This window comes from Amblyomma maculatum, chromosome 3 (genome assembly GCF_055883805.1).
Source record: "Amblyomma maculatum isolate TAMU_Amacu chromosome 3, ASM5588380v1, whole genome shotgun sequence".
NCBI classification, from domain to species: Eukaryota; Metazoa; Arthropoda; class Arachnida; order Ixodida; family Ixodidae; genus Amblyomma; species Amblyomma maculatum.
The window spans coordinates 204536410-204547639 of record NC_139346.1 but is presented as its reverse complement, the minus strand read 5'-3'; positions in this window follow the sequence as shown (position 1 = coordinate 204547639).

The window sequence follows — 11230 nt, the reverse complement described above, 5'->3', positions numbered from 1 at the left end:
GCTAAATGTTCAGTCAAATAGTCCGAAGAAGTGCTGATGTCGCTGTCCCTTATGCTGTCGCTACACGGCATTTCGATCCAGTTTTCCCGAACTCTGTCACTGGCTGAGTGTTGTATACCACTTTTGCTCACGACTGTACCTACATCTAAGGTACAAAATACGTACAAAAACATCAAGACAGATTGGATTCGGAAATACACGTCCTAAACACTAAATACAACTGAAATTCAAAACACGACACCAAGTCAGAGGCCGAGTGGCGCAAGGCGATCTTTAAAGAAATTAGAGACGCCGAAACAACGGTATGGCGCACGGAAGCAGGAAAAAAACAAAGCCTGGCATTATACTGCCGACATAAACTCGAACCATCCCCAGCACCATATTACTGAGGTGACAGAGGCAGCGCCCTTTCAGGCCCGCACGGCCACGGGCGTTCTGCTCACAAATCAACGCCGTCACGAGCTGTTCGGCGTGGACCCGAAATGTCGACTGTGCGGTGCACCGGAAGAGACCCTCCAACACATCCTATCTTCCTGCGGGCCCACAGTCATGCATCCTGGCCGAATGCTTAGCGCTGACAGGCGATACCGAAGAGGCGCACGCCGAGGCCACGAAGGCACGGCTTCAGCTTTGGGAACGGCAGCAGCCACGCCGAAATACCAACAGGGAATCCTGAAACGGGTCCCGCCCTGCCAGAGCAGCTCTGAACCACGTGGGAACAGCACCACAACAGCGGCTACAGCGCAGTGCTAAGGTTTTGTTCCACCACGGACAAAGCAGGGGACAATGACCCTGCAATCACGCCGGCAGCAGCCACAACGGATGGGCCTTTAAAACTTGGAGGTGAAGAGAAAGTGGAAGAGGTGGAGTACGTGATCACTCACGTGGGTGACGTCACGTCGCTCCATCGCGCAATAACTGATTGATTAAAACTTACGGGAATATTCAGAAGAGTAGCGCTAAAAGGACACGGTCTCAAGGAACGTAGTCTACTCAAAATGACGCAGGCATCATCAGTCGCATATGTTATGCCACACCTTTTCTCAATCTTAAAAAGACAGAACGTGAAAAAATCGACGCCATAATTCGAAAATGCGTCAAACGCGCACTAGGCCTCCCTGTCTCCACATCAACAGAGAAGCTGGAGAAAATAGGGATTCATAAAAATTACCGACGATTACGTTACTTCCTAATGCGAAATTTGAGCGCAGCAAATAAGCTGTTTCACCTTTTCGATAGATTGAGGCAAAGAAATCGAGCAACACATGTATGCGCTATCACAGAATTTTTTTTTTTTTTTTCACACGTATTCCTTTAACAAAGACTCCACTAACAGTTCTTGACAGTCATGAAGGAAGCTTTGTGGTCGGAGAAATAGACTGATATATGTTCGACTTGGTACACCAATGCTTGATTCTCAAAGACGAGATCTATACAAGTGCCTCGCGAGGTTGTCACAGCCGTGGGACGCGTTACGAGCGAGAGGAACGGGATACGAAGAGGCGTCCGTGTGCTGTGCGATGTCAGCGCACGTTAAAGATCCCCAGGTGGTCGAAATTACTCCGGAGCCCTCCACTACGACTCCTCTTTCTCTCTTTCCACTTTCACTCTCGCCTTCCTCCCTTCCCTTACGGCTTGGTTGCGGTGTCCACAGAAAACAAGTGAGACAGTTACCGCGCCTTTCCCTTCCTATAAAAAATAAATCAGTATTTCTACGCGGTAATGCCCCGCCGGGGTGGTACAGTGGTAAGACGCCCGACTACTGTCCGGAATACCCGGGCTCGAACCCGACCTCGGCGGCTGCGTTTCGATGGAGGCGAAACGAAGAGGCGTCCGTGTGCTGTGCGATGTCAGCGCACGTTAAAGATCCCCAAGTGGTCGAAATTACTTCGTAGCCCTCCACTACGGCTCCTCTTTCTCTCTTTACACTTTAACTCCCACCTTCCTCCCTTCCCTTACGGCGCGGTTCAGGTGTCCACAAACTCGTGTGACAGATACTGCGCCTTTCCCTTCCTGTGAACCAATTATTATTATTATCTACGCGGTCACGTTGACTTGACTCGCTAGCGGCGGCAGCGGCATCAGACAGTCGCTGCTAGCGCTTCCTCCGGCGACCCCTCCCCCCCCCCCCTCAAACCCCCTACCTTTTCTTGTGTTCTCCGGCTGCTCCGCGCTTCCTGCGAGGCTTCGGTTACCAAGCGCCGGCTAGAACTGGGGGGATGAAAGTGGGGAGGCGCTGGTTACGAGGCCGACGCCGACGCGAAACCCAGGAACGAGCGCCAAAGAGCTGCGCTCTAATACATGGCAAGAGCTCACTGAAGCTGTCAGAATCTCTCAACTGGAAAGACTAAATCGGACGGAGACAGGCAGAGCCATCCTAGACTGGGTCGGACTCCAATCAGACAGAGGCCCACAGACGAAAACATCTATCCCACCCAACCTAAGGGAACACATACTGGTACCACCTTTACCTCGAAACATGCACCCAGACTACAACAAAGAACGCCATAGTAGAAAAGGACAACGTCCTGCAGTTACCTAAAGTCGTGCGAGAAGCAATCAAAGTGTCCCCCTTCCCAAGAAACGTACACCCGATCCACAATCAAGGAAGAAGGCTCGCCCGCGCCAAAGCCCTCGCTGCGGACGCGGCACAGTTCCCCGACCAGACAGCTTTTGTGGATGCAGCGTACATACCGGGAAAGCATGCCTACTCGGTAGCAGTAGTCGACGGACACGGGCGTACGCGCAACTCACTCACACTTCACACCAAGAAGCCAGAAGTAGCTGAACAAGCAGAGATAGCACTAGCTCTAAAAGACTCGGACTTCACAACTGTATACAGCGACTCTAGAGCAGCCACTCGAGCTTTCGCCAAGGGCGGGATAGACAAGACGACGCTACGGATCTTAGGCGGAAGTAACATCACCGATCACTCCATCGTATGGTTCCCGGCACACATGGGCAGCTTAGGGGGCGGCCTGCGGAATCTCAATGAGATCGCACACGAGGCGGCGCGAGGACTAATCGACCGCGTCCCTCCGGTTTCCCCTGCTACTCCACATATCGAGTACAGAGATCAATTATTCACGTACAACGAGCTCACTAAGCACTTTTATCTAGGCAGACGAGCATTTCCCCTCCCGGATAAGAAATTAACCCGCAGCCAATCAGTCACGTTACGCTTGCTCCAAACGAACTCATACCCCAACCCCTGGCGCATGAAGCACATCGACCCAGACTACGACGGACAACATGTGTGTGAACGGTGCAGTGACCGTGTAGGCTTAAACCATATGCTGTGTGGTTGTGCATCGAGCGACGCCTACGCCAAGAACAAGGAACGTTGGGACAAAGTTTTAAAAAGTGCTTCACTACATGATCAGTTTCGGGCTGTCCAGGAGGCCCGCGCGGCGGCGGAAAGCTTTGGGCTCTCTGTTCCGACGTGGGAGTTGCCCTCTACACCTGGCGCCTAGCCGAGTGTCCTCCAGGACCCCTACTGTGGGAAATAAAGTTTTGCCAAACCAAACCAAACAGTCAAAGCCATCGCTAAAAGGATGAAACGCAAAGCAGTCGATGAAGTTGCTTATGTAGACGCATCATGCGGACGACACGGAGCAGCTGTCTCGGCAGTAGTAAATGGAGAAGGTGCACCTAAAATTGCGGCCTCAACACACACCCGTGACATTAGTACAGCTGAAGAGGTCGCAATAGCGCTCGCATGCACTGGTACACAGGCCAAAGCTATAATCAGCGACAGCAAAACGGCTATCTGGACTTTTGCAAAAGGACGGATCTCAGAGGAGGCCAAAAAGATTCTTCTCACAAATCCCATTACTAGAACCATATCCATCATATGGATACCAGCACACGAGTCTGTTCCTGGCAACGAAGCTGCGCACCTGCTGGCCCGAGATCTCTACCACCGGGCAGCGGTAGAACAGCCCGAATGCAAGGGAATTAAAGATTGCGCTATCACATACAATGAGATCACAGAATCTTACAAATTAGATCGAAAAGTATACCCTCCCCCAGATCGGTCTCTCACCAACAATGAAGCACGCATCTGGAGGCGATTACAAGCCGATAACTACGTCTGCCCTGTCTGGGTTTTCTTAACACAGACCGGGGAGGAAGAAGATTCTAAATGTAAAAATTGCGGACAAAAAGGCACGCTAGATCATATAATATGGCAATGCGCCGATTCCCCAGGCGCCGGCATTAACATTGATAGTAGAGAAGCCTGGGAGGTTTGGCTGCGGAGCGGAGATCCCACCGTTCAGCGGCACGCGACCCGCCTGGCGGCTGAGGCCGTGAAGAGTGCTTGTAACCTCACCTGACCTCAGCCTGCGGGGCCCTCCTGACCCGCTCCCCGGCCTGCGTGCCGGGGGCGGGAGATGAGGGGCTCCTTTTCGGTTGAATTAAAATTTTCATTCATTCATTGATTAAAACTTTTTAGGAGGCCACCGATTTAAGAGACCCGCTACTCCCCGCCCCTGGCACGCAGGCCTGAGGAATGGGGGCTGGAGCTTCCACGATTAAGGACTGCCGAATACACATTGGTTTGAGAAGTTTCCGGCTTGTAATCGCCGCCAGGCTACGACCTTTTTATTATTTAAGCTAGAATCCTGTGGTTGCATCAGACGTTTTCCTAATCTATAATTCTAGACGATTTTTTATAGGTTTGCAAACATTCATCCATCTCCTGGCAGTCGGCTGGCTTCACGTTGGCCCGTAAGTAGAGATCTCGATCTCAATCAAGGGCCGCCTATTGCACTTTAAATTATTTTGCTCTTCTTAGTAGAGATCTCGAGCTCAATCAAGGGCCGCCTATTGCACTTTAAATTATTTTGCTCTTGTGCTCTTTTCTCTCCTTGTGGTATTCTGGGTGCACGTTGCGGGGGAGAGAGACTATGATGTTCTCGCGAATTTGGGTCCTGTGCCACAATCTGTTTTTCAGCTCACCCATTCTAAGATGGTTTGGCCCGTGCTTGTCCTACTTAATCTCTCATGGTGGGTGATTCTCCCCGATTCCGCATGTTCCGTGCAGCTGTTATGCGCCACCATTTCTAGCCGGCGGCCCAGCGGCGGTGGTGGAAAGCATTTATTCCAAAAGGAGAGGTTGCTTGGGTAGCCACCCCTAGTGGTCCGCTCCCCTTACAATACTAGGTGGAGTCCCTTATTCCGGGACTCCATTGGTCTAGGCTGCCACACGAGCTCGCTGGACTAGCGCTTGTGCCGCTAAATCCAGGCAGCCGAGCAGGGCCGCCTCCCAGTCCTCTAGGGTAGGGGAAGAGGTTATGGGTAAAAAAGGATTTAGCTGGCATGCCCAGACCATGTGAAAGGCGTCAGCCACCTCTCCACATAAAGGGCAGAGGCCAGAAAAGGAAGGGTCGAAATGTTTGAGTACTGCTGGGCACAGTAGAGTATTAATATAGTGCCTAGAATATACTGTATATTCTAGGCACTATAGTATTAATCAAAAGTCTAAGAAGTATTATTTCGCCCGCTTTCCTTACCCCCTTGAGAGGAGCCGGGTACTGACGGTGCGAGTCCCGGAAATAGGCAGAGGTTTCTGGAAAAGTTAAGAGAGGATGGGTGTCCTGGTCCAGATCGGTAGGGTTTACGCCGAGGGCCCGGGTAGTGAGTGCGCGGGCGGCCGAGTTGGCGGCCTCATTCCCTGGTAGGCCCTGGTGGCCTGGAGTGCAAGTGAGAAATCGGGTCTGGGGATCCTGATCCCAAGCTGCTCTCCGAAGTATTCTTTGTGCTGTAGGCGTCATCCAGCCCAGCTCATAATTCCGACAGGCCCCTCGTGAGTTGGATAGGATGAATTTAGATTGAGGATGGGAGGCAGCTAGGGCGATTGCTACCTCCTCCGCGTGGGTTGCGCTAGGGTCCCTAAATGTGAGGCCGTCCACTTGTCTTTCCTCGTGAACGACTGCAGCTGTATATCATCCTCGCTTAGAATGGTGCGGGACCGCAGCATCCACATAGAAAACATTGTGCTTGGAGCCATAATGGCGGTGCAGGGCATTCGCCCGCGCCTGACGCCGTCCGTGGTGGTCTTCTCTGTCCATTGGTAAAAAGGGGTCGAACACGGAGGGCGCCTCTCCATAGCTCTGGCACCCGTACCCTTTCCTCAATGTGATGGTTGTGTTGTATCAGTAACCGGTCCAAACGGCGACGACCGAACAAGATCTGGGCAAGACGCGTGTACTGATTAGTGAGGTGCGCCTCGCGTAGTTCCCGATAGGTGTTCACCACCCCCAATGCAAGGAGCCTCGCATTGGAGGTAGAAATCGGGAGGTTGAGCGCACTATTGATCATCTTGTGGCGATTAACCTACAGGATGTCTTCATCATGCTTGCGCAAGTGCAGATACGGAGTCGAATAAAGAATTCGACTAGTCACAAAAGTATGGGCGAGTCGGATCGCATCCCTGCTTCTGAGGCCCCCACGCTTGTTGGAGACGCGGCGGACCATGCGGCCCACTTGGTCGCCAACCTTGCTAAGCTTGACTATAGTGTTGTGTCAGCGGGGCGATTTTGGTGAATAAAGAGTCCGAGGACTCTAATCTCTGTGGCTTCGCGTATGGGTCCACTAGCCAGAGAGAAGTATTGGTGCCTTGCATCTCGGCGAGGGGCGAAGATGCACGAATTCCGATTTTTGAGGAAAGCATTGGAGATCACAGTACGTAGCATAGCGATCCACTATGCTCGCCGCTGTTTGCAGGCGGTCTTCCAGTTCATCAATGTTGCCCTTTGTAGCCCAAATGGTGATGTCGTCGGCATACAGCGCATGCTGTATACCTTGAACCTCACCCAGTTGGGCAGGGAGATGAAGCATTTCCAAATTAAAGAGTCGTGCATGGGGACAGCACTGCGTCTTGTGGCGTGCCCCGCGTACCCATAGTATAAGGACCGGGCTCCTTGTCCTGAATGCGGATAAAGGCTTCACGGTCCATTAAGAACTGTTTCATGTAATTAAACTTGTGTCCGTATTCCTCCTGAATATCTGTTACTTGATTTAGTGAGCTTTTTTGTTATAGTTCCGTCGTTATATCCGTCCTCTTGAAAAAGAAGTCCGATGATTCTAATTTGCTGGACTTTTAGTATGGCTTTGCCGTCGACCTTAATTTCGAAGTTAAAGTGGCGCTTGCATCTATATTGCTTTTGGGTTATACATGAAAAGTTTGGATTTTTTCGGGAGCACGCGAGACCCCTTTCGGCAGCGTAGGACACGGTGGCTGCCGCCGCCTGTATGTGTTCCTCTATGCTGCCGCCGCTGCCATTGTTCCTCCAGAGATTAACCTCGTCTGTGTACATACTGAATTTTAGATCTTTTATGACCCTGTAGAGCGGCGGGAAGGCCTCTCATCACCACGTTAAAGAGGAAGCGGGAGAGAACCGAGCCTTGCGACGTGCCTTTACTTCCCAGATGGATGTGGGGGATTATAAGTTTCAACGTCCTGTGTGCCAGGAAATCTATTATGTAATTATATGTCCTCTCACCGACTCTTAATTCTTGCAATCCCGTGAGAAGTACCTCGCGTTTTAGGCAAATTAGGGAATCTTCAAACATACAAGAAAATATTAAAAACATCGCGCGATAAAAATAACCGTGACGTCAATCAATGAATATAAGAACGAGGAGCAACTGCGCCTCGACTAGAGTTAGCCATGCGCGGACACCAGTAGCGATGAACGTCGTACCGATTCCAGTTAAGTCGGGCTACAAATAGTTCTACCAGTTGTAACAATGCTGTGAAGCTTTCGCTGAATACCATGTTTCATTATGCGAAACCACTGCTATTTTTTATTTTATTTTTGAAAATGAGATGTGATAAGTTTTAAAAAATCGAGGACACTTTGGCGACTAAAGTGGTGAAAGGCGAAAGCCTGAATGCTGCATTCTGCTACACAATTGCGTATGTAGCGATGAATTCTGCTACGAGTAAAACGAGCGACTACTCTCACATTCTGCAAGTGCATTTATTCAGTGAATTCTGCTTGGCAGTGACGAGATCGCGCTCCTTGTATCTTCGCAGTTGTTCTACGTTTACTGTTGTGTGGTTGATTTTACCGGGTGCGCGGCATTAGTTATTATTTACGCAACTGACACTGTTTAGTAATTATCAGTTAAGTAATAATTAATCAGCTAATTACGCACCTGTAATTACTTATTAATTGTTGACTAATTAGTCAATCATTAGGAATTAGTCATTGTTAGTAATTGCCATTGATTGTCATATGACCATATAAGGCACGCATTTGCGCCTACTGTGGTGGTGCTGTGATTAGTCGAGATCTCCATGACGTCATCCCGTCTCGACCAATCAGAGCCGCCGCAAAAGCTTGACACTTGCTGACGACAACGATGAGGCAATAAAGGCTTTCGCCTTAAAAGAGATTTAACGGCTTTGTCCGATTGCATTGCTTTTACCGCGCTTTTTTTAACTACCTGATGAGGCCATAATATTCGTCTTTCTCTTCCCCTATTCTTTTTCTTCTCTCCTATGTCCGCACGAAGCCGCGGAGGTGGCTAAGATACAGAGTCAGTAGCAGGCCCGTGCATTTTCTTTGCCTTCTTCCTACAGTCAGAACAACAACTTGCTCGTATAGGAGAGTTCAAGCAGAAAACAGATGTAGACAACAGTCAGAGTTACCATCACCAGTTTTAAAATGCAGTTCACAAAATTTTACATACACATCGTCATCCGCAAAAGTAAAAAAAAAACACATTTCAGCAGCCCCGCTGCGGTGGTGCAATATTTAATACCGCTGCCACACGGGCATTTCGAAGGCCCTTGAAGCGATTGCTTATCGATTCAAAGGCCTTCGAATGCTGCCACACGGACGTTTCAACAGAACAGCTCCGAACTCTACCCAGATCTCGAAGGCCTTCGAACATCACGCAAGATTGCTAGCGTTGACCCGAGAACCACGCGCACAGCGCATTTACGACACAAAAACATGAACAAGCGTTATTATTTCACATCTTTAATTTACGTGGTAAAATATTAGTAGGCGTAATAATTTAAACATAGCATCGTTCTATAAATAAATAAATAAATAAAAAAAAGTTCTTCTTTAAGCGCATTATTGTTGTACTCTACCTGTGCTATGGTGGCCACCGCACCTGTGTCGCCAAGAAAAGTAAACACAATGAAAAGCATAGCCACGTGAACGTATCAAAACAAAACTAAAAGAAGGTAACAGTTACACTTTATATTGCATTCATAGAAAGGCTTTAGTTCTTTATGCAAAACCGAAAGCAACTATAGTGGCGCTACAGAAGTTTCGAGCCAAACACCAGAACTATTTTGTCTTCGAGTTTTGCCGTGTAGCAGCGGCACGCCTTCGAGTTTAATCGCGGCTGAAGACCTCGAAGGCTATCGGCTCAATCGCCTTTAAAAATGACCGTGTGACAGGGGTATAAGATACCCGATTACTGTGCCAGAGTACTAGAGTTGTATTCCGACCACCGGCGGCGACCGAAAATGACGCTCCTCCTTTCTCCCTTAAAGGGACACTGCGGCAGTTTTTAAATATGTTAATACTCTATATTTTTGAAGTAGGTTATTTGTTGATCATGTCTGTGAACTGATTTTTTCGATTATGCATAATACACCTGCGCAACCGCCGAGTGAAAACGCGCAATTCAAATCTCCCGCGACTGCTACCGAGGAGGAAAGCAGAGAGGGGAACCTCACTCCTCCGGCCGCTGTAACGTCACTTTGAGGATCCGAAGGTATTCAGTCACCCGAGGGAGCTTTCGGCATGCTCTGTTACTCGTCTTGCGTGATTTGTGGACGTACAAAACATGTCAACTGGGTGAATTGTGCGCCCGAAACAGTACTGCTCTACATGTGTTCGGATGCATTAGCAGCTGTGGCCGCGGAGGTGTCTTTCATAGTTTCTGGCAATGTCAAACGCTTGCGGCGCAATATAACGCTGCTGAGAAGAGAGTTACAAGTTGACTAAAGGAAACATTTATAGTCGAAGAATTTTCGTGACTGTTGCGATTTCTATAGGGCTTTGTCAAAAAGACATGGCTGAACCATGGAGCGGTTTCTTCCGCATTTCCCCACCCAATAGTCATGCCAGTCATTCCCAGAGCGGCGTTTATTGCAGGGAGAGAAGGCTGGGACGGGCATGCAGACAGCATCAACACGTGGTCGTAATTGCGTCTTTTCATTTTTTGCGCAGTGGCTTCTTTGCTAGAACACCGGACAACTCATCAGCTACAAAACTATAGTGGACGCCACTGAGTACCCGGGTTCGATCCAGACTGTCGGCGGCTGCGTTTCAATGGAGGCGAAGCAAGTGGCGTCCGTGTGCTGTCAATGCACGTTTAAAATCCCCAGGTGGCCAAAATTACTCCGGAGCCCTCCACTACACCACTTTTCTTCCGTAGCGGTTCAGGTGTCCACAGAAGCGCGACAGATACTAGTCTTTCCTATCCTGTGAACAATTATATATACGTACAATTGAAGGGCAAATTTAGTGTCACACGATCGTAGTGAAGCTTCAGATTGCACTGTAAATTGGTTTACAAGAAACGAAAGGAGCGGCATTTGGCAAGGTCATTTGAAAGTGAAAACATACTACGCTGACTTCTCGAAAAAGTGGCGTAGTGACGCTAATTTCAAAAAGCCGCGCCCAGCAAGCCCCATGACGTCACGAGATTTGAGCGGCGCACATTTTAAAAATCTAAGTTATCAGCTTCACGCAAATCCGCAGCCCAAATGTGAACAAGAGATCGCCCTACGTCTGGCGGAGGAGGCTTACTCCAAGACCTTCTTGCGGCCACGACGCAGGAAAACCGGCAAGGAGACCCCCCCCTCTCCCTAGTCGCTCAGTGGTTTGCCTTCTCGCACATACATAATTTGGAACCGTGTGAAGAACCCGCAGTCTGTCCGATCAATCAGCACCATTTGCGTGCTTTGTGCGACCAAGACTAGGCCATGTGGCAGTGCCGCGCTGCATCGTCTTATGTCAACATGGCAGATTGCCCAGCATGTATCGCTTAACGAAACAACCATCCACAATATATGGTCCCATCTCAGTAAACAAGTTATACTTACTAGGCCTGCAAACAGACAAGCTTCAAGAGCAGACTAACATGTCTCACTGCTTCCTTGTGAAGTGCTTTGCCCTAAGCCTATGACACCAAAGACATCTAACAAAATGGAAGCATCCACCCTGGAGCATGGGGAAACAATTTGCGCAGA